This window comes from Alexandromys fortis, unplaced genomic scaffold, assembly GCF_014885135.2.
Source record: "Alexandromys fortis isolate MF-2015 unplaced genomic scaffold, M_Fortis_MF-2015_v1.1 scaffold_43, whole genome shotgun sequence".
Lineage (NCBI taxonomy): Eukaryota > Metazoa > Chordata > Mammalia > Rodentia > Cricetidae > Alexandromys > Alexandromys fortis.
The window spans coordinates 3,118,733-3,143,350 of NW_026067928.1; the positions used below are offsets into that span (position 1 = coordinate 3,118,733).

Consider the following 24,618-nt stretch of genomic DNA (forward strand, 5'->3'; position numbering starts at 1 on the left):
GTTTATTTTTAGGAATTTGACTGTTTGGAACACAAATATAAACAAAACCAACTTGAATCTTTATTTCTGGTTTGTAGAAATCAAATCAGTTTTTTATTGATCTACTCATCAATTTTTAGAATATGACTTTGTACGTGACCTTGCTCAATCTTTTTAATTTTAATAATTTACATATTTTCTATCCTTCCTGTGGCCTTCTTTCCTTCCTCTCACCTTCTTACTGCCCAGGACACATAGCCGTGTTAATAGAAGCAGTCACTGTGGCTAGCTTTGTCTTGCTCCAAATTCCAGGAGCATCTTGATTTCTAACACTACTGCTAGAACACAATCATTTATGAGTAATAACTGATAGATACTGGGCAAAAATTCTAAGCTTTTAAGTAGTTAGAACCTTGTACCATGATGTGTTTGTTAAATTATGAAAACGTAATCTCCCCTCAAGCTGACATGAGGACCTGTTTCCTCGCCTTTCTTTTGGGCACCATCTCACTGTGGTTCCTCCTAGTCTGGATTTGAACTTGCAGTCTCAGTGTCTTGATCAGCTGGGATGACACATGAGCACCGCTGCATGCCTTTTTGTTTGTTTTATTTCTTGTTCGCAATTTTTTCCCCTCTAAGCTTGGATTAGCTCCTGGATGTTAAGAGAGCATGCAGTTTGTGAGCAAGACTACAGCCGCCTCTCCCATCTGTGACTTCACTATCACTGTCTTCTTACCAGCATTGAAGTAGCAGCCACAGCAATGTCATAGCCCTTAGGAACTGAAATGACGATGCAAAGTTGTTCAGGGGTTGGAGAGATAGGTCAGTGGTGAAGAGTACCTGCTGCTGCTCTCCCAGAGGACCTGTGTTCAATTCCCAGCATGCACATGGCAACTAACGACTGTCTGTAACTCCAGTTCTCAGGGATTGGGTACCTTGTTCTGACTGTCTTAGACACCAGGCAAGCATGCAGTGCACATATACACACACAGGCAAAGCAATCATATGCATAAAATAAAACAAATTATTGAAAAATCATAGATAACAACTAAGGCAGAGCAAAGTTTGGAGACTTGTGTGGGCTGTGGGAGAGGGAGATTTTTTTTCTCTCTTCAAGACAGTTTTTCTGTGTATCTGGGTATCCCAGAACTCATGTTGTAGACCAGGCTGGCCTTGACCTAGAAATCTGCCTGCCTCTGCCTAAGTGCTGGAATTCAAGGTATGAGCCACCACTACCTGTCAAGATTTTTTAAAGTTTATGGGAATTTTCATCATCAGAGACCAACATTATCACCGTACATCTTATCTTCTTCCTATTGCTTCATCTCCTGATGTTCTTTGATTCCCTACTTATTTACTGTGCTTCACACCCGACCTCAGTTATTCCTGGTCTGAAGAATCCCATGTCATGGCTTAGTCAAGGGTTGCTCAGTGAGGTTATGAAATCAGTAAAACTTTCCATCGCTGACCAAGAAACATGTTTTTAGAACTCGCTGTGGGAACGAAAGGTTGAAGTTGTGAATGGAAAGGGGCCGTGGGAAAAGATTTCTTTCCAGATACTCTTTCTGGAGCTGAAGCATTCAGAGATTGAAGCTCATCCACTTACTGTCGATGTCTTATCAAATTCCTCTTTCACACTCTTGACTCCGCAATGCAACGCTGTTCTCTGTTGGTGAGCTGTAGTGCCAAATCTCCACAACAGCATCCAAACTTCCTACCCGTGGCCGAGTGCATCCCCGAGAGATGCGGTAGGCCTTTACCATGCACTGAAACAGGTGTTTAGAGGACAAGCGGGACTCCTGGGGCTTGGAGACCAACACTGGTGATGACCGCTCTTGCTTTCATCTATGGACCTTGGGCTGTCTCCAATTATTTTATTAGTTTTTGCTGCTTTGGGAACTCAAGACCATAAAAGGTCCTCACCCTTTCAGGAGTCGGGGTTGGGCAGTGAGTGGACTGAGCAACTGATGACCTGAGTTTAATCTCTGGCGCCCACGTGAAGGTGGCAGGAGAGAACAAATTTGTTGTCCGTTGACTTCTACATTTGCACACACATCCCTGTGTGTTGACATGCAAGTGTGCGCATGTGCGCACGCACACACACAATCATCATCATCATCATCATCATCATCATCATCATCGTAACAGTGATAAAGCAAAATAAAAAGTAAAAACCAGCTTTGGAAAATGAGAATGAGAATTAAACACACAGAACAGGTGGCCGTATACTAATGTGCGCACACTCACACAGGCTGCTGGAAAGGGCTAGCTTCTAACTGTGGGGGGACTTGGTCATAGCCCTAGAAAATAGAACCTGCAGCGGGATTTCTTCTTTTCTCACTGAAACGAATCATACTGGGGCTGCAATTTTCTCAGTGGCAATGATTCAGAAATAGGCATCAAGGGTTGAAGTTTTCTGTATGTAATTTGATGTATACCCCCTAATGTCTTTCCTTCTAATGCAGATTTTTATAAAAACATAGCATACACTTTGCTACTGTTTTTGATGGAATATAGGAGATGTGTTTATTTAACTTCTTCCAGATTGCTTGGGCTGTTATTAGCCATTTCGGTACTTTTCATCACAAACACACGATGCACATGGGGTTATTGAACCCTGTGGAGTTTTAGTCCTTAATGAAGAACTCTGAAGACTAGAGTTATGAGGTTTTCCTTACCTGATGCCCATTTATGTCTTGTGGCAAAAATGACATTTTAATTTTTAGTTCCTTTCCTAGTTACCATGCATGATATTTACTGTTCAAGATGACAGATTGTGGACCATTATAGAGCCTAGAAAATGTTTACACAATCCTTATCCTGTTCTTTCTACTTGGGTTATATTTGAGTACTTCCAGGGTAGATTACATAGATCAGAGGAACGATTTAGCTAACAGAAGGCTTATGGAAGATGGCCCTTCTTAAATATAGCTACAACAATTTTCTATCCCATGTCATTTTCTTTTTTAAAAATAAAAAATAAAAAGAAGAAAGGGTTCATTTTGCTTCACAGTTTGAGGGTACAGTCTGTCATGGTGGGAAAAGCACAGCAATAGGAGTGTGAGGTGTCTGGTTACCTGGTGTCCATAATCAGGAAGTGGAAAGAGACAAATGTTGGTACTCAGCTCTCTTGATCCAGCCTATAGGATGGCACTAGCCACATTCATGATGTCCCCCGCTTATCGTCTGTTAATTTTTTGTAGACACCTTCACAAAGTCTCCCAGAGTTTTGTTTCACATTTTAGAACGCTGGAGGGAGAAGATGAAGAAGGAGTTAAGTTCCAATTTCCTTTCTTTTTTTAATTTATTTTTTATTGTTTTTACTGAGCTATATATTTTCTCCACTCCTCTCCCTTCCTCTCCCCTCCCCTCCTACCCTCTCCCATGGTCTCCATCCTCTCAATTTACTCAGGAGATCTTGTCTTTTTCTACTTCCCATGTAGATTAGATACATGTATGTCTCTTTTAGGGTCCTCATTGTTGTCTAGGTTCTCTGGGATTGTGAATTGTAGGCTGGTTTTACTTTGCTTTATGTATAAAAGCCACTTAGGAGTGAGTACGTATACTATTTGTGTTTCTGGGTCTGGGTTACCTCACTCAATATGATGTTTTCTAGATCCATCCATTTGCTTGAAAATTTCAAGATGTTGTTATTTTTTCTGCTGTGTAGTACTCCATTGTGTAAATGTACATTTTTCTTATCCATTCTTCCGTCAGGGGACATTTAGGTTGTTTCCAGGTTGTGCTGTGACAAACAATGCTGCCATGACCCATGTCACCTTCTAACCCATGATCTGAAACCCCACCGAGAAATGGTCTGTATTGAGAGGTGGGTTCTCCACCTTGTCCCCCTTCTTCTTGGACTGGTTTGTTATATGGAGGAAGTGATCCAGTGTGTCTCGAAAGACAGGATAATTTGTGCTTTGTCATTCTTTTTTTTTTTTTTTTGAATCTCGGAGTATAAGGTAAGAGATCTGACTACACAGAGATGCTAACACTGTGAGGGAGCCCAGGCAACTCAGAGGGGACATGTATAGGCAATGTCTTCACTGAATTCCAGCTGCAAGCTCCACTTTCTGCGACATGACTGGACACCCCTCCAGGTGATTCCTTCATTATCTTGTTATTTGTCCCTGAATCCTTTCTGAACCCCCTTCCCTCCAAGGGTTGACTTTCCCATGCTGAAGGCCTAGGCAATATGGAGATAATGGTCCCTACATGGTCCTTTCCAGATAACTGACCCGCTGTATAGTAACTGGAGCAAGCCCTCTGGGGCTCTTCTGAAACCGAGACTAAAGGTTTCAATTCATAACTTTTACACACTGTTCTGTGGTCTTATGGTTAAGGTTTTCCAATCTGAATTAGGTCTAGATCCAAATCCTGGGTCTAGTGGCTAGTCCATTCTAACCCAGTCCTTTGTCCTCCTTGAACTTCAACTTCCTTATCTAGAAAGCAGGGACAATCTTCATGTTCGGATATGAATTTGGGATGATAGCACACTGGATTTAAAGGTTTTGGCAAGAGCCTAGCACAGGACTGTTCGCTTCTGTAATCAGGATCTACTACCCTCTCTTCTTTCTCTCTGGTCTAATGTCTTGATTCCTCCCAGTTACTGTACTCTTAACTCTCAGATATGTCTAGACAGTTGAGGCACACAGACAGATGCTATTTTTCATTTCTGATAAAATTTGGCCATGTCATTTTCATAACCCAAAACACGGAGGGAAAATAACTGTGTGTTCATACAGGAGAAGAAGTTAGTGAGTGTAAATCTGAGGAAGGGAGTGAGCATGCCATCTGCCCTTTATTAGTCTCCTGCCAGAGACAAAGAAGGTACTTGATAAATACTTTCTGTGACTTGTCATAAATCCTCCTTATGTACTCTTTGTCTTTCAAAAATTCTGTGCATCAACTTATTATTTGTTTATTTTGGGGAAAAGTAGATGGAATTTCTTGCTGAGAAAAGTTTACCCAAAGGCCTAAAATATAACAATTTCCAAATAACTTTATTTTATTTAGGGCCATGAAAACACACAAAATATTAAGGTAATCATTTTTTACATTTGTAGACCAAAACAGTTTCCTCTGTGTAGTTGGGATATTGTGATAGATATTAAATTCTTTGAGAAGGGGTGAGGGCAATGCATTTAACACAACATGCTTCCAGTTCTAATTTTTATGATTCAATAGCCAAAAAATAATGAGTTAGTTTTGCAATTTAAATTAATTATAACCTTAAACTTACTTCATAATTGCAAATCTCACCAAGGGAAGACTCAATTTTCTTGTCACAACACACAGAACATGAATTAGTGTAGAAATTATGAACCATGGCAAGGGATTTTGCTATAATATAGTAACCCAATTTTTTATAATACTTTTTTATTTTTTGAAATTACAATATAATCGCATCATTTTCCCTTTCTTTTCCTCCGTATAACCCTCCCATGTAGTTCCCCTTTCTTTCAGATTTATGCCATTTTTTCTTTAATCACTGTTATATGTATTTATACACACACATAACACACACACACACACACGTCCTGAATATTTAACTACAACCTGCTCATTTCTTTGGTTCTTTGACTGTATATATGTTCAGGGTTGACCACTTGGTATTGGATAACTAATTGGAAGCTCTTTCCTGGGAAGATCATTTTCCCTGCTCTCAGAATTTCTTAGTGACCTACAGTTCTTTGAATCTGCTTGAGGCCTCATTAACCGGCCACATTCTCAAGTCTGTTGGTGTTGTCCTTGATCAGGTCTTGTTTAAGCAGCCATGTTGATGAGACCTCATGGCTATAGCCCCTCCGACATTTTTAAGAGACACATCCTCACAACAAACTCCTTGTTTCCCTCGTTCTTATTGCCCCCCTCTTTTGCAACAATCCCCGAGCCTTCGGGCAGGAATTGAGTTGTAGATGTATCAGACTGGGCACCATAGTATCTCACATATTCTACACCAGACTCAAATTCTCTATATACCTAAGTTGACCTTGAACTTCTGGTCCCCCTGCTTCCAACTTCTACATGCTAACTACAGGTGTATGCCACTATTCCAGGTTTATGTGGTGCAAGGAATGGAACCCAGGGATTTGTGCATTCTTGATAAGAGTTCTGCAAACTCAGATGCCTTTTGAGCTCTGGATTTGTCATTTTTTAAAAGTGAACAGTATAGAGTTTATAAAGGCAAACTCCACTTCCCAAGATCCAAAGTTACTGTAACTTCTATGTAGTGAAGAGCATGCTGTTTTAACAACTCAAACTTTTATTTTCACATGAAGTCCATTGTGGGTTAGGTGACCCGTTTGGCCTTGGGTTAACTGTGCTGATGATGACAAGGAAGGAGAAGTAGAGAAACATTGATCCTGGGTGCTTCTGCTTAGCAACAACACTAACTACTTCTGCTTCATAATTCATTATCCAAGATAAGCCGAATAGCTGCGTTTCACTAGGTTGGAAAGAGTCAACATCCTAAACACCCAGGAATGGGAGGAAGAAGAGAAATATTGGTGAGCTCTAGGAATGTTCCAGCAAGGAAGATGATGGTTGTAAGGATCTGGTTCACTATTTCTGGGGGGAGGGAGGAGAAATTTATTTTTTTGTTCCTTGAAAATAGTATTGGACAATGAACTCTTGTTTTCCAAGGTTATCAGTGCGGCTTCAGGTTCGGTACAACTGGCTCCAGAACTAGAGGTAGCAGGTGGTGGTTTGGTGTTGGATTCTTTCCAAGGGGCGGATACACTTAGTGCTGGAATTGCCAAAGGGACTGGTTACAACATCTTCTCGCTGAGAATGCAATTCTGCAGTAGGGACCTAGAGGATGATCCTAGAGGGAGCCTCTCATTTAATTATCTCCCCTGGTGTGGCACTGGGAGTGAGGTCCAGCTTGCAAGGTAACCATAGACACTGGAGCAGCATATTTCCCATTCCAGATCATGACTGTGCAGATTGAGTGTATCTGCCTTGCTTTTTCTAATAACGGCTAGTAACCATGTCTACTTCTTAGAGGTCTACTTTATTTCAGTATTTCTTGTGAATAATCAAAAGAATATAAACACCAAGTGGAAGCCTGATGAGAGCCAGTTGGCAAGGAGGGCAACTTCTGTATTTTCTTTGTCCTTCTCTAAAGCAGACATGGTATATCATGTATTTGCTGCTTCTTGAAGACTGGATGCTATCTCTTTTCACAATTTGCTACTCTTTCATCTGTCTCTTCGTCCATTCTTTTGTGTCAGCAAAAGCTTTGCCTTCATGTCAACAAAAGCTAAGGCCAGCTTTTGATGAGTAGGCTTTGGTCCATTGGGGATTTGGTTTCCCCTTGACCCATCCTTGCCACTGAAATGAGTTCTCTGCTTTCCTCTAAAACCAGGGTAGTGCCCTAAAACATGATTTCTTGGAATGGGAGTAAGGACAGTATCTGTTTAGCAGGTGCCCAGACAGAGCACTGGTGTCAATATTGGGAGAAAGAGCATCAGTGTCCTGGCCCGAGGGCACTATGGCATGGACTGTTCGCTAGGGTGGTGGCCCTTTCTAGGACAGGGAAACCAGGGGAAGGTGTGTTTCAGTGAAAGCAATCTGTTAGCTGTACTCGGAGGTGAGGGTAATTAGAACATTTTCTGATGTCACTCTTGCAATTTCTTTCCCCAATGTGTGTTTTCTCAATCTACGCTCATCCAATACCACACATACTTTTGACTTCCTTTTATCAGTCAACAACCACAGACTGATGGCTGGCTGCTGGACAGAAAAAGGTTAAATAAAAGGACCAAGAAGCATGACCTAAGAGTGCTTGTTGTAATTAGGAAAGGCCTATAGGTGAAGCTTTAGAGATAGGGTAGAAAGGTAAATACCATGAAGTGGAACCAATAAAAGGCCCTCTGTAAGCTTGTAGAAGACAGGGAGCCTGGAGGAGAATTACCCGAGATCTCAGTGTTGAAGGAGAGGCTGAAGTAGATGAAAGGGGAATGCTGGCTTCAGGCCGGGGAAAGAGCTCAGAAACTTCAGTCCTCAGACTTTTGGGTGGTCAGCTGAGGAGAGATTGTGGTAGAAGGCGAGAATTGTGATCAACATCTGGCAGTCAACCCATGAACAGGACTCTGGTACCCTAGCAAGCAGTCTGGGACTTGGAACTTGATCCTAGAGGTTGTAGGATCCACTGAAAATTGGGGATGTGAGGGATTTGGATTCCAGTAACAGACTGTTCTTTCATTCCTGGCCACCCAGACCCAAATAATCACACAGAAACTATATTAATTACAACACTGCTTGGCCTATTAGCTCAGACTTTTTACTAAGTTACTCTTACATCTTAAATTAACCCATTTCTGTTAATCTGTATATCACCACTAGGTTGTGACCTATAGGTAAGGTTCTGGTGAGTCCTCCTTTGGCAGGTACATGTTGCCTCCCTGATTCCACTTACTCTCTGTCTATATCTCTTCCAACCTGGCTATATTCTACCCTATTCTGCCATAGGCAGAAGCAACTTCTTTATTAACCAATGGTAATAAAACATATTCATAGAGAGTGATCAGGGATTTGGGCAAGAGATCTGAGAAGCACAAACAGAAAAAAAAATTCTCCGTGAAGCTGGACGTGTATTGCTTATCCTTGTAATCCTGGCCTTTGGGAAATTGAGGCAGGAGGATCATGGCATATCTGAGGTCAGCTTGATGTCAATTGTTGGTTCCATGATCCTGTCTGAAAATAAGACAAGGAAACAAAACTCGACGACAGTGCTGTGGTTTGAATCTGAAGTCTCTCCCATAGGCTCGCGTGTGAACTCTTGGTCTTCAGCTGATGGTGATACGTTGGGGAGGTTGTGGGAACCAGGAGGTAGAGCCTTGTTGGAGGAAGCGGTAACTGAAAGCGATTCAAGGTGTTATGGTTCAGCTCCACACCCCATCATCTCCCTTTCACCAATGTATTAGGTGGCGAGGAGACCCCGATAGACACCCCTGCTGTTAAGCCACGCCTCCCCCATGATGTACTGAGCCCTCAAACTGTAGGTCGTCTTTCCTAAAGTTGTTTCAGGGCAGATACGTGGTCAGAGCCACAGAAAAGGAGCTAGTGTTCACAACAGACTTCTCCACGAGCTGGCGGAGGTGAGAGTGCTTACAAGATACACCACTACTAGTGAATTTCCAAGATTATTTAAGAGGAAACTGAGAAAACAATGAGACTTCATAGCCACATACCTCTCTGGGTGCATTAACATGACGTAAAAACACCAGAATAGACTTGTTTAGCACAATTTTTTTAAAGTAGTTGTTAAACATGCAATACCAAGCACAGGACAGATGAGTGTTGACCAGATGAAGCTTTGGAATTTTCAGAGAGGTGGCTGCGGCACAGTGATCTGTCTTGAGCCACCTGCTCCTGCCATTCCTGAACACCAGTGCTTTTCCTTGTGTAGTTTGTGAAAAGACAAGTAGAGGAAACACCATTGCCATGAGAATGTGCAGAAGCCTGGGTGTGGCCCTGTGCGCTAAACTCAACAGTCTGCAGTCCTGGGAACAGCTGGATTCCTTACCTGTGCGCAGGTGTGCATCTGGCCACTTGCCGCTCCGTGTTCAGCAAGACAATGTTCCTCAGCAGGTGACTCAGTGCTTTTGGATTTGGTCCTTCTGACTCAATAGCAACATATTTGCTTTTCCGTCACAACTTTTCCCCTTCTTTTCCCCCACCTCCTCCTACCTCCTTCTTCCCAGGAGGATCAGTTCCTAATTGGGGGAGTAGGAAGGGACTGTAGAGAGTGTTGTGGGCAGAAATCTGGCTTACAGAAATGCTAGGGAAATCGGCAAGGAAAAACCTGGGGCCTGGTGTTCTTCTTGGTGTAAGTTCAAGTCAGGCTAAGAGGTTAAGCTGAGAATCACAGCAGAGAGGAAGCTAAGACTTTCATGACTATGTGGGTTGCAGTTAAACATGTGCAAACATACACACACATAGGAAGACTGGAAAGAAAGACAGATAGAGAGAATGAGAGGGGGAGAAAGGAGAGAAAGAAAGAAAGTGAGAGAAGAGAGAGGGAAAAAAGAAAAGAGGAGAAGAGAGAGAGACAGAAACAGAGAGAGCAAGAGTGGGAGAGAGCAAAAGAGAGTGAGAGTGGGGAAGATAGATGATTGATAGATGATAGATAGATAGATGATGGATAGATAATAGATAGATGGACGGATAGATGGATAGATGATGGATGGATGGATGGATGGATGGATGGATGGATGAATGGGCAGACACACAGAAAAATGCTTTGAAAACAGGGCTGTGAAATAGCCAGGGAGAGAGGACTGCTTAGGTTGTCCATCTTCCCGATGGGATCAGTGTGCACAGTGTTGGGAGCAGAAAGGCAGTTTAACCCAGGCACATGCTAGTGAGTACTTTCCACTCCATTTGTTGACAATAAACAGAGCAAATAGAGGAACCAGCCAACAGGCAGTGGTGGGAGAGTTTTTGAGGAAGGGAGCCTTGGTGTTGGAGAGGAGCAATTCCCTAACTTCTAATTTGCTGGGAAGAAACAGCTACTAGCTGACGTTTTCATCTGTAGCAGGTCCTTAATCCCACTCCAGCTGAATCATCCACAGTGAACAAAACTTAAAGAGAGGTGTATTAGTTTGTGCTGGATGGGAAAGGCTTGTATTGGGAAGAATTCAATTTGCATCTCTTTCACTATTGTTGGCTGTGTATAACTGTCCTTGGATTTTAATCCACTTTCTCCTGTGCTCTCCTCCATCCCTCCAACAACCCATATTAAATAGTCAGATTAGCCAAGTGATAAACTGCCTTCTATAAATCTTTTAAACAGGAGGTGGCTTGTAAATACATTCCAAGATAAGCACAAAGAGCAAATGTAGGGCTGGAGAGATGGCTCAGAGGTTAAGAGCATTGCCTGCTCCTCCAAAGGTCCTGAGTTCAATTCCCAGCAACCACATGGTGGCTCACAACCATCTGTAACAGGGTCTGGTGCCCTTTTCTGGCCTGCAGGCGCACACACAGACAGAATATTATATACATAATAAATAAATAAATATTTAAAAAAAAAAAAGAGCAAATGTATCTACACCATCTTAGATAGTGCAGGAGCAGTCTCTTCCTCTTTTCCGGAGAAGGGCTTGGCAGTGTTGAAGCTTTGAGACACAGGGGGGAAAGTGTAGCAGTTTCCCCAGCAGTGAAAGTGATAGACGGTGTAGCAAATACTGGGGTGAGCGATGCCCAGGTAGAGTCTGTGGCAGTGGAATCTCCAAGCATGGAAGAAATCTTAGTCTATAGCTGCAGGCAGGAACCATCAAACCATATTTGTTATTCCTAAGGGGAAAGTTCAAGTTTGTCTCCTTGAGTTCAGAGGTAGGCAAGCTGGGCTGCTCTCTGGCGTCTGCCCAGTGTCACCAACACACAATTCAACTTTCATTTCTAGGGTTGCCAAACAACTGCTGGTGTGGCCAGTAATCACATTCTTGACTAAACTTCTGAACCTGTTAGCCAGCCCCAATTAAATGTTTTCCTTTATAAGAATTGCCATGGCCATGGTGTCTCTTCACAGCAATAGAAACTCTAAGACACACGTACAGCAGACACACACGCACGCGCGCGTGCGCGCGCGCGCGCACACACACACACACACAGCTAAGAAAGGTAATTTTCTGAATTGTGTACTTGCTTCTTTCCCTCGTAGTTATGCTGATAGGCAAGTAGGGAGAATAGTTATCCAGTAAGACCTAGTAGACTTTCTCATATGATATGAAGCAGACAGCAGGCTTGCTGTGCACACTAAGTGATCAGTAGAACTTCGCATTGTGCCTAGACATGGTCAATGATTACAGAATTGCACCTGGCTGATCTTACCATCTCATTGGTCTGTCCTGGTGTGAAGGTCACTGTCGTCTATGTTTTGGATGGGGTCTGAGAGCAAGGACGTGAATGCAGAGCTGGCTCCATGACTTTACAGGACGTTTTCAGAGAGTGCTCCACTATCTGGTTCTGCCTTCCTGCATCCCATTATAGGTCTTGTTTCACGCTCAGTGGAACTAACCCAAGTGCAGAGGCTAACCCTGCCCAGTTACCAGAGAGCACAGCCCAATCTGAGCTGCTCATTGCTTCTGCTGACACAGTGACCTCAGGGTTTCCGGAGTGTTAGCTCTCCAAAGTCACTGCAGCTTTTCCAGTGGATGGTGACTGTGCCTTAAACTTTGTTGTTTGGCTGTGGCATTTGTACTGTAGGGAAATACAAACTTTGTGCATGTGTGTGTGTGTGTCTGTATCTGTGTGTAGCAGTTTGAGTTAGTATAGTGGTCAAAGGAAACCTTCAGTGTAATTGCTCAGGCATCCTCCACCTTATTTTTGGAGACAGAATCCCTCCTCGGCCTGGTGCTTGCCGGTTTAACCAGGCTGGCTAGTCAGTAAACTCCAGGAATCCTCTGTCTTGTCTGCCACCAGGGGACTACAGGAGCACACCACCATGCTGCTGCTCCACCTCCTCCTCCCCTTCTTCTTCTTCTTCTTCTTCTTCTTCTTCTTCTTCTTCTTCTTCTTCTTCTTCTTCTTCTTCTTCTTCTTCTTCTTCTTCTTCTTCTTCTTCTTCTTCTTCTTCTTCTTTGCAAGGTTTCATCATCTAGCCCTGGCTACTAGTATCAACCCACCAGGTCTGCCTTGGTTTTGTTAACATTTAACTCATCAGGTCTCAGGTTCTTGGCTTTTTAACACTAGTTAAAGAATTGCACTCGGGCCCTTGTACTGGCCTTGCTGACTGAGCTATTTTCTCAGTACAGGAAATGCAGACTTCCCATGTAAATTCTGTCTTCTGGCAATCATTTTTCTCCCTTTTCACAAAATGATATACATATGCTTCCTGCCCCCAAATAAACATATACTTAAAGACTTTATGAACATCCATTCGTGGGGCTGGAGAGATGACTCAGTGGTTCAAAGTTCTGGCTGCTCTTCCAGAGGACCTGAATTCAATTCCCAGCTCCCACATGTTGGCTCACAACAGACTGTAGCACCAGCTTTAGGGATCAGATGCTTTCCTGGCTTCTGAGGGCATTAGGCATGAACATGGCACACAGATATACATGCAGGCAAAATACCCATACATATAAAATGAAATGAATTTGCTTTAAAAAGCAAAGTTATTTCTAATAGTACACGAATATATACATGTATATGTATTCAAAATGCCCAAATGCCTTTAAGTTCAAGCCACACTGTAATTGCACCAAAGGACCATCAGGAGGCGCTATCAGCAGCGCACACCTCCGCGGCACCTCTTCTTTCTTTGGGTACCTTCCGGAAATAAAGAGATGGGTTGGTTCTGCAAGGGCAGTTTCTCTAAGTGGTCTCAGCGGTCTAGAACATACCCCAGAAGATCTGCTTAAACTGTAGCTCCCCAGGCGACTGCAGACAATCACCGAGCTTCGGTTAGTCCCACTGGGGATGAAAGAAGGTGCAGAATCCACTGTCCTTTCCCTTTCCGGGGGCATTTTATCCATAGCTATATGCCCGCCAGAAAAATAGAAATTACTCCCGATTCTCAAAGAGAAAACCAAAACAAGGAAGGACGACACCGAAGTGTGTGAACACGGAAGGAGGCAAGAGAAAGGAAATAATTCTATGATATTTGTTTTCCAACAAGGGCTTACATCTGTTTCTAATTCTCACATTATTGACACATCTGGATGTTTGGCCTTAGGAGCTGTACGTTGCTGTGGTGGCATTTATGTTTTTGAATCAGCTCTCCAGACCACCCTGGAGCTTCAGCAGCTCGACTGGAGAGAAAGCTGAGGTCTTTTAAATAAAGTTACCTCCTGGCACTCCGTAACCACCGCAAACGCGATGCTGTCATCTTCGGTTTTATAAACGGTGCCTTTGCATTTTTGACACCTGCAGAAGAAAGGAAGACCAAAGCCAAAAGCTTAACCGGCTTTGACAGTGACAAATTATCATAGTCAGATCAAGCTATCAGGGGGACACTGGAGATGGGTGTAAGGTTAGCCACGATGGCTGACTGAGGCCGCCCTAGATTTCAGGAGAAACCGAATACCAAAGGGCGCATGATGAATGAAGAGGCGGCTCTAATGGGTTGGATGGGAATGCGCCTTCTATCTCGGGTGGCTAGAGAGGAGCTGTGATTAATAGTTTACCTCTTGGACTGATTCCTTTTGTAATCAGAGGTTAACTTTTCTCCCCATGTGGTCTGATTGCAGTAATTTATTCCAAGGGAACGAACAATAGGGAACTCTGGAGTTGGCCTTTAAGAGTTTTTAAGAGAACAGCAACGCTTCTTTTATGGCACGTATTTTCTCAAATGAGTAGCATGATTTTATTAAAAGCAACAGATGATCTACATCAAAAATCATAATGTAAATTGGCAAAACCCAAACAAAAGCCTCCTATAGTTACTTAGTCCGAAGGTACAATAGAAATAATTACGTGCAGAATGTGGCTTGATTAGCTTGGGGAAGGAGCCTCTTTGGGGATCTCAGGGCAGGATTTTCTCTCTCTCATTTTCCTCTCCTGTCACAGCAGACCTCAAACTCCTCTCCTGTTGTTGATGGCGTTTCACTAGATTGGGCGACGTGGCATTGCGAACTGATGTAGGAAAAGAATTACCGAGCTATCTGACTTTAGAAGTCTTCAGAGACAATCACGCTGTTCAGCTCTGAAAAAGGAGTGATCACATTTGGAGACAAACCCGTCAATGTTGCTGACGTTCCTGTCTTCATCGTTGTGTTTTATCTGCTTTGTTACTGAGCAGATCTGCCCGCCTTGTCAGTGCCCGCAACAGACCTATGGTGGGAGCGCTAGGAACATGGGGCTTCTGCCTAAACCAGTATGTAATGGGCAGTGGAGCCTTTCTTACTGAGTTTTAGTGGAGAAGGCAGAGAGTGAATGAGAAAGAGGAGGCCCACATCGAAAGATCCCACCTTGCACAAAAGAGTAATGTAGTTAGCAGTGTTCCTGACTGTTTCAGCTCGCTCTTCTATTTTAAGAGGCTATTAGGCATCCATTGGGATCAATTAATGGCCGTTGGGAATAGTTTTATTGCATCTAAATAGGGCGTTGTCATAGTATTATACAATGTTGACCCGGATAATTAAAAAAAAAAATCACTTCTAATGTCACCCGTAGTCCTGTCATTTGCAAGCTTTTTGGCCCATGGATGTGAGTCACAAAGCTATCCTGGAAAGTGTAGTTGAGCCATAGCGTCCAGCTTTTGATCAAGGACCAATGGTCCTTGAGTGGATGCTTTGACAGTGGGAGAGAGGCATGGACGTCTGCCTTCCACATAGAGGACAGCATCATGCCTGAGAGAGGTACGGCCGTTCTTCCAGCCAGACATGAATCCGAGGTAGTTCCCATGAAACAATGGTAGTGGCTAATGGCGGAGACGAGCGATCCCATGTCTTTAATGTCTGGTTTCTGAACATGCTCATAGACACTAAAAGCACCCCAGTGGTAGAAATGTGTCCCATACCAGGGAAAGGTCCCCGGAGGAAGCAGAAGTCCTCTTCCCAGAAAGCTTCTTTCGGTGGCTAGGCTGCTCCACTAAACAGGTCCTCCTGGAGATGCGTCTGAGGGGAACAGAATCAGGGCCCAGAGGAGATGGGATGCATCAGAAGCCAGTTCAGAGAGAAGAACAAGGTGGGTGGTGGTGGGTGGGGCGACGAGGGGCAGGAAGCTGATCTGTTTTCTCCAATGTTCGTGTCTATGCTGTGCCGTTCCCCAAAGGCCTCCCTTCCTACCTCTAGCTTCTGACGGTAAACAGAGAGCTGGAGGAGTAGCCTTGGGGCACAGAGATGCCATTGGCTCCTTAGCACAACCCATACCAAGAATGCTAGAGCTTGGATCCCCTTCCATCTTGATCTGTTTTCACAGTTATTTGCTTATGCGCATGCATGTGTCATACATGGGGGTGGCATATGTGTCACAGTTCATGTCTTTGGGGGTCAAGGACAACACCTAAGAATCGGTTCTCTCCTGCCACCTGGTGGGTCTGGTGATTGAACTTAGACTTTTGAGGCCTGTACGTGGGCTCCTCTACTCTACCCTCTTCATTCCACTGGCTTCTCCTTCCCTGTAATCTAGATGAGGGGTCGAGGCCTGGAATAGAAGACTCTCTAAGTGTAACCCAAGTGAACACGTGGGCTTTGGTTTTCTGATTTTACCTAGAAGGAAATATTTACCTAAATGATCCTGATGATTTGCTAATCTTCCTGTTGGCATTCCCTGGCTGTGCACAGCCTACCCCACGCTGATCTAAATGTGAAGGGCCGACCACATTCAGTCGGCAGACACTTTAACACCTACAAACCACGTGCTCAGCAATGGTATGAGCAAGACTGGACACGGAGGTTCGAGATGCAACAGTGATTGCTTGTTATTCAAGAAATGAAAGGAATTGTCCTCTGCAGCCTTCTGGGTTAACAAGCTGCCTGGAGCTCACATAGGAATCACACCAAGCCTTTGCACGGGGGAAGGGGGAGTTGGTCCATCCTGCACCCAGTGAAAAGGCCGTCCTCTGGTTGCCCTTGGTTCATGGAGCTGGAAGAGTGTTCTCCCCACAGTGACTCCAGAAGGCCTCTGTCAGCACAGTGGGAAGTCTTGAGGAGGCTGCTAATCTTCAGGAAGAACTCTCATTAGGAATATCATTATTTCCTCCTTCCTTCTTCTCTTTTCTCTTGATACCACAGTGGCTCGAGGCTTTCTAGAAGTTTTATTCTGATTTCAAAATCTTTTGTCCATGATCTTTCCTAATGTTTTCACTGACTGTTTGGATCATATTCAACTTTCATCTTGGTTACCAGAAATTCCTTTTATTTTGACTCATTGATTTCCTTTCTCAGGAAATAGTATAAAAGGGCCACTATTTTATTAAGTACATAATCCTTAGAGTTTTTTTTCCCCTTTTCATCTCATCTTTATTAATTCATCTTTCCTGGTGCTTTTCTGGGTTAAGAGCTCCCTACTTCTTTGTTATGTTAGAAGTTGATGGTTGTTTATACTCTTCTTTATAGGTTAATTTGTTATACAAATCATGAACATTCCCCCTTCAGCGTGTTAAACATTGTGTTTCCTGGTAGCATTAGCGTTGTTGTACAGGAAACTTGAAGCACCACTTTGTATTTCCAAACTTGATCTCTAACTATCTCTGATGAGAACATATAGTCTTGGTAACCGAAAGGCACTGGTTGGGATCAACCTATCCACGGAGGTTTGCCCTCTGTCTTCACAAATGTCTTAGGGAACTGAGGAAACAGGACACTGTTGTTGCTTCTCGGTCCCATTCACCAGTCCCGGGTTCTGCTTCTCCCAACCAGTTCGCACAGCCTGTGCTGTTTTCTGTATACACCATGCACTCACACTGGACATTGCCCTAGTCCTTCTCCACCCTCTAAGGTTGTGTGTAAGGAGATGCTCGCTGATGTTTCAGAGCAATGGGATTGTTTAGTTGGAAGAAGTTTAAAGTTAGGGTTGTTAAAATTAATTATATATTAGCTGAGTGTGTGCTTGGAATCTCAGCACCCAGAAGGCTGAGGCAAGAGCATTGCTCAGAGTTTAAGGCCAGCTTGGGCTACATAGTAAGCTCAATGCCAGCCTGGGCAACTTAGTGATATCCTGTCCCCTAAATTGAAATTGCTTCTTAATTTACAATGGGCTTACATGTCAATAACTTATAAATTGAATTACTATTATTTTGGAATGCAATCACCGTACATTGTTGTATTGACTGGTTTTGTTTTAACTTGACACAAGCTAGAGTCATCAGAGAGCAAGGAGTCTCAGTTGAGGAAATGCCTCTATGAGATCCAGCTGTAGGGCATTTTCTCAATTAGTGATTGATAGGTAAGGGCCCAGCCCATTGCGGGTGGTGCCATGCCTGGACTGATGGTCCCGGGCTCTAAGAAAGCAGGCTGAGCAAGGCATGGAAAATAAACCAATAAGCAGCACCCCTTCATAGCTTCTGCATCAGCCCCCACCTCCAGGATCCTGCCCTGTTTGAGCTTCTGTCCTGACTTCCTTCAGTGATGAACAACAATGTTTAAGTGTAAGCCAGATAAACCCTTTCCTCCCCAGCTTGCTCTTTGGTCATGGTGTTTCATGGCAGCATCAGTAGAAAACCTAACTAAGACAGCAGCCCATCTAGTTTTGTAGCTTAGCAGTGGCAACCTTCAGAGCATCATTTGTTGCTCTCTGTGATTGCATGACTCACCACAAACTGATAGTTTAAGAAAAAAAAAATCAAAACCTGACTTTTACTTTCTATTGATGTGTCAGGTGCAAAGCTGGACCATCACACATCATGTACTAACCGTGCTCCTCTTTGTTAGAGCCCCCCCACCCCGCCTCATTTCTCTCTGGTCTCAGTTCCATCTCCATGTCCTGTCTCGGCACCACTTCTCTGAATAAGCCCTGGCTTCTTCCAGAGTGTCTCTTCTGAATCTCAGCTCACACCCAGGTCTTTCCCTACACTTATTGCCAACGGAGACACAGCCCCCTTTTCACCAGGAAGTACTTTGTCCTCTGTGCCAACATCTTCCAAGTGAGGTGAATTTAAATTGCAGAAAGCTCTTCCCCTTTTGAATATACTCTGGTGCATTGTTTGCTTTGCTTTTGTTTTACAGGGCAGGACTTCTCTGCGGAGCTCTGACTGTGCTGGTACTTGTTCCATAGATCAGGCCGGCCCCGAACTCAGAAATCTACCTGCCTCTGCTGGGATTAAGGGTGTCTGCTACCACGCCTGGCTACTTTGGTGCATTCTTAGTATTTTTTTTAATTTATTTATTTCTTTATTAATTAATTAAAGATTTCTGTCTCTTCCCCACTGCCCATTCTTAGTATTTTGAATGCCTTGCCTCATCTTATTTGAGGACAAGATTTAAAAATTATATACCTTACATAAAGAAATTTGCTGAAGGAATCATGGAAGTTATATCTGTTTTTAAATTGAAAGCAAAAGGGGAACCATGTAAAAGTTGTTTGCCATGCATTATTTTAAAAAGACATTACCATTGGAGCTGGGAACAGTCATCCTGAGTGAGGTAACCCAGAACCAGAGAGATAAAGTTTGTGCATTTTCTCCCATATGTCAGTGTTAGCTTCCAATCTTTAGATGCCTCTGTGTTCTTGGGAATACCCACAGAATGAGGGGACTAGGAAGGACCCATGAGGGAGGGAAGTTTCCTTAAGAGAAGGGAGATTGAATTCTGTGGGATAAAGGAGGAAAAGAGAATAATAGAACCGAAAATGTTAAATGGAATGGGAGATAGGGGCAGCATAGAGGAGGGAATAAGGAGAACAATAACTAAAGCTAGAATTATTCAAACAAATTCATAAAGAAACTTACTACCAGAGAAGATCCCTAAAATACATACACTTACATACCTAAAAACAGGTTAAATGGAGTTACCATATAATGTGGACACATGCTAGCAAATAAAAATCCCAGTACTAGGAACAGGGTACTTCTTTATGAATTTTTGGACAGTGAGATCCTTCAGTCTCTTAAACATTAGAAGCTATTGTCATGGCTCTTGGTTACCCTCCAGAAGATGACCCTAAGGCCCTAATGCTGGAGAGTGCCATACATGAAAAAAGCAAGCTGATCCTGACCTGCTTACTGGCTGGTTTCCACAGCCCTAAAAGGTGTGATGGAGGCTCCCAAGGAGAACGGCAATCCTCAGTCTTAACCAGTTGTGAGCTATAATAGTGGCTGTCCCAGAAAGACATGGCCTCTGTGGCATGAGTGTCATGAAAGCAATCAACCACTTTCTGATTGGTTATGAGGCCCACTTAGGAGATGGAATCCGTATCTGGCACAGTTATTAAAATCAAGAATCTCTGGTTAAATAGTCCAGAGACCCTAGAGGAGAGCCTTGCCACAGTGACTCTGCTAAATGAGCATGGCAGGAAATCAACACCTAATGATTTATAAGCATACCTATAGATCAGTGCATCTCTCAGCCCTCCACAGAGAAGCTTGGCATAGATTCCCATTGTCACAGAGACCCATAACCAATCAACATGTGCAGAACAGGAGACTTTGGAGTGCTCAGCCCTAAAGGGGACATCTGAATCAGACCCCTTCCCACAGAGTTCAGGGATCTTCATGGAAGAGGGGAAGAAAGATGTTGGGAGTCAGAGATGGTGGATAACTACAAGAAAACAGTGTCTTCTGGGCACAAAGGAGCAGTTGCAAGTCTGAACTTAGGGTACTTTTGACACCATGCATAAGACCTGATTAAGAGTAAGCCAGACAAATTCCCAGCATGAGTCGACAAGAGTGTGTTATCCCACCATTAGATGAGGATCTGCTGGTGATTGGTAACTGTCAAGAGAGGGAGAATCAGTTTTATTTAAGGATATGACCCATGGTACGTAGTCAAGAGCAGGCCTTGCTTCCAACTATGGGTGAGACTAATTGGATTTAATGGTTTTAAAGAAAAAGAACAGGAAGTTGGTTGGGTGTGGAGGTGTTTTGGAGGATCTTGGAGGAGTTTGGGGGGGGAGAAATGTCTTCAAAATATTTATCATATGAGGTTTTCAAGGTATTAATAAAATATATTGTTTAAAATAATTTTTTATATTCAAACTTAGTCTTCTTCTTCTAGTGATATATAATTATACACTATGCTTCTATCTTTTTTTGGTTAGGGCCATTCACACTTCGCTACTGACATTAAGAATTAATAATGGGTACTGCTTCAATTCCAATCTATTATTAATCTGAGGTTTTAGTTCCAGATTCATGTTTTATAATATAATTTCAAAGACTTCTCATCTTTTCCAACTAGCGCGTCAAGTTTCACGATTTTATTAAAGCCACTGTTTGAAGTTAACTGTAGGATCTGCCATCTGCATCAATCAGAGCTCTTTCATTTATGGCACATCTTTGCCTTTCTTGCATTCTTTATTTTAACACCTACTGTTTTATGTCTGCCTTGAGCTCCTAAAGCCCACAGGGCTGCCAGTTTCCCTTGTCTTGGCCAGCCCTGCCTTCTACACCCAGAAACCGCAAGTCATGAGCAATGGGAAATCTCCTTCCTCTTTGTGCAGCCTGACGCTGGATCTGAGGTCTAAACAGGTTTGAGATCTGTTCCTCTCATACTGTGGCGCATCCTCATCTGTGGTTCTCACCTGATCTCAAGTCTTGGTCATGATTTCTGGAAGATGGAGCCACTGGTGTTCTCTGGAGGGTGGTTGGCGAGCCAGCATTGGTGAGACAGGGGTCGCTGTGTAGCTCAGGCTAGACTCAAACCCTGATCTCCTGGTTCCACCTTCTCAGCACTGGAATTATAAGCATGCACAGCCACCTGTACTTTATTCTTGCTACAACTATGACAGCCTCCACCACTGTCTTCTTTCACATCGTTACAGCAGCTACCAGCGTTAGGTTGTGCATTGACTCAGCACTCACATTAACGTTCTTTGTTTTCCTCCATTTCTCTTTCATATGTGTAGTTTTTTTTTCTCAGTGTGGGCTAAAACACATACACATATGCTCTTATTTTTTTTTTAACCAAAGACACAAGACATGGGATGTAAGTAAGCACACATGAGGATGACTGTCTAGGGCCTATGTCAGAATGGGTAAGAGCTCACAGCACAGCTCTTTGTGAGATCTGATGGGTATCCAGGGGACAGTCTTGGAATGGAAAGAAGAGGGGATCTTTGTTTTGATGATATTTGCCTTCCCCCCTCCTCCAAGATTCACCACGCTTGTCCAATTTCCTCCCTCCCTCCCTCCCTCCCTCCCTCCCTCCCTCCCTCCCTCCCTCTCTTTCTCTCTCTCTCTCTTTCTTTCTTTCTTTCTTTCTTTCTTTCTTTCTTTCTTTCTTTCTTTCTTTCTTTCTTTCTTATTTTTAACCCGTCAAATCCAAGTAGTGTTGCCCAACTAATCCCTGTCTCACAAGCAGTGCATGGGATCTCAACCGTTGGCTCACCAACCACCCTCCAGAAAACTCCTGCCCCTCTGTCCATGTAGAAAAGCCAGGTTGCCACTCCCTCACTGGTCACCACAAGAAGCTTGCTAAGTCCCTTAATTTTTCCAAGTCTTATTTCCAATTTTCTTGGGATAGAACACATTTTTTTTCATTAAGAATATGTAGGAATACAGAGAAGGATAAGAAGTCATTGTTACTAACTCGAAAGGCAAGATAAGCAACTTCAAATAAGAAAATCGGTGTCCAGTGTGACAAGCGATCGCTCCTGTGAGTTTGGAGAAAGACATAAAATAGTAGCAGAGCAGAGCTGTTAACTGACATCAAATGAGTTCAGAAAAATACACAGCCAAGTATTTGTTTGGATCTTTGATCTCGGTTTTAGTGTAGCAGTGACCTACAAGGTTAGCAAGAGAGAGAAAGTAGAGTCCTGGGGCAGGCAGGGTGGCCATCCAGGCAACTGGCCAGCGTTCTCTAGCTGTTGGATATGTGACATTTAGTCACCGAACCTACGCAATTCAGCCATCGGATGAATGGAGCCTTACCTCATTCAGTGTCTTCCATATGTCTCAAAATATTGACAGCCCGATGAAATAATGGGAAGGGTAAATAGGAGCGAGGAAGAGCGAGATTACTCAGGACAAACAAATGGACGGAGGCCAGCTGTTCTCCATTTTTTTCCTGAGGACAAATAGTTCCCTTCTGGGAACAGTCCCAGCACAGCTTCTTCTTCCACTCACTCAGCTCCTAATGTTTTGGACTGTGGCTCTTTGTGTAGGAGGCTCATCTTCTCTGCTCAACCATACGCTGGACCCTTTCCGTCTTTGCAGCCCCTTGGGATAGGACATAGCACTTAACAGGAGCTCAGCGGCCATGCATTGAAGACACAAAAGGGCTCTTAGTGGCCATGGCAGGGACTCAGTCACACAGAGCAAAGGACTGTTTTCTCAAGGTTGTTCAGCCAGTAAATAATTTGCCGAGGGACCGTTATCTCCTCTCTAGTTCTTTTTTTTTCCTCCTTGTTCTTTCTTGCTGTTTTTTTTTAAAATATTTTTTTCTAAAGAAAAACATAATCTCATCAATTTGAAATGATTTAAATATGGTCTTGTGTGTGGCCATAGCATATGAGCTGCCAAACTCCCAGGACTCCATCCGGAGCTCAGAGCTCTGATTCTGTGATGAGATTTATCAGTATCTGTCATTTCTCTCTAGTCTCTTTTCCCTGCCCCTCAGCTGGCTCGAAGCCACATGAGAGTGACAAGCACATCTTAGGACTTCTGCACCTTACCCCTTCCTGAAAACTAAGACACATCTAGGCTGGGGATTGTTTGCTGAAACAAGGCCCAGGCTTCATTTGCCTCCAAGGTAAATCTCTATTTGAGAGACAAACATGATAGAACACTTAGGAAGAAATCAGACGCTGGTCTGCACTCCTGGATCTGCTCTGGCAAAAATGGGGGCCATTCATAGAGTGAATATTGTTTGAATATGTGGTTCCCCCAATTCTGGCATGAAGATTTTCTTAAAAGTATCCAAGTTTCTCCCATGCCAGCTATCATATGAAGAGCCCAGGGAGGGCCTCCCCCCACCCACCTGTGAATCTGTGGTACCCAGTGACTCAGCAACAAGAAAAGCTTTTGTGGAGGAGTGGCCATTCTCCATTTGACAGGGAAGCCATGTTTTGGTCTAGGGACTTCCTTAGGAGAAGTTTGGCCTTCCAAGTTTAATTTTCAGACACTTTGAAACTGTGGACAGTTTAATTTCTCATTCTGTTTAGGCTCCAGAGAATTTTAATTTCTTTATATTTCTTAGAATTCCCTTCAAAAGGAACAAAAAACCACAACGATAAAGAATGGATCCCCGAGGTGCTTGGTCAAGATCAAGCTCTTTAGGGAAAGCGGGGTGCAGTGGTTTGTTGTTGAAGTACAGTGTCTGGGGCTCTTGCTCTGGGCCATTCCTTGGTGTGTGGAGCCAGCAGTCACACCTGCATCACTTCAATTTCCTTGAGACCTCACAACTCCACCGATGTCAGAGGTGTGCCCCAGAGATCAGGAAGGCACCGGGAGGCAGTCCCTTGGGGTCACTGCAGGACCCACTGTTTGCTGGGAGTGTGTGGTGTGCAGATCCGTGTTCTCTGGTATGACATCGCTGGTCACACACAGCTATTGAGCACACGAAATGTGTGATAGCACTGAGGTGTGCTTCACATGTAAAATAAACAGACCAGTCTCAAAGACGTAGTGTGCAAATAGAGAAAACTGGTGTTTTTTTAATCAAGAATGTGGAGATGGCCGGGTGATGGTGGCGCACGCCTTTAATCCCAGCACTCGGGAGGCAGAGGCAGGCGGATCTCTGTGAGTTCGAGGCCAGCCTGGTCTACAAGAGCTAGTTCCAGGACAGGAACCAAAAACTACAGAGAAACCCTGTCTCGAAAAATTCCCCCCCCCCCAAAAAAAAAAAGAATGTGGAGATGATAGTATTTTGGATATATCCAGTGAAATGTTATATGCTTTCAAGTGTTTTCTCTCCTCTTTCTGCCTCTGTCTCTCTCTGTCTTCTCTCCTTTCTCCCTCCTGTTTCTTCCTCTTTCATTTATTTTCTTTTCAGTGTTGTTTTCTTTTTGAGGCAGGGTCTCCCTACGTTGTCCAGGCTTCTTTGGAACTTTCTATTATGTTTGTCTGTATGTGTGGGATGGTGCTGCTCTAGA

The 24,618-nt window shown here is 43.6% G+C and overlaps 1 long non-coding RNA gene across 2 annotated transcripts in view; it reads left to right on the top strand.

Annotated features, from left to right (window-relative positions):
• The first annotated feature begins 3,552 nt into the window (after positions 1 to 3,552).
• Positions 3,553 to 24,618, top strand: part of LOC126503167 (uncharacterized) — a 31,492-nt gene continuing 10,426 nt past the window's right edge. The window contains exon 1 of one of the 2 annotated variants that reach the window (XR_007592195.1): positions 3,553 to 3,808. This is a non-coding gene — a long non-coding RNA (uncharacterized lncRNA). Of the gene's footprint in view, positions 3,809 to 20,953; positions 21,056 to 24,618 lie in introns of those variants that run through there. The other variant, XR_007592196.1, reaches the window with a different exon arrangement.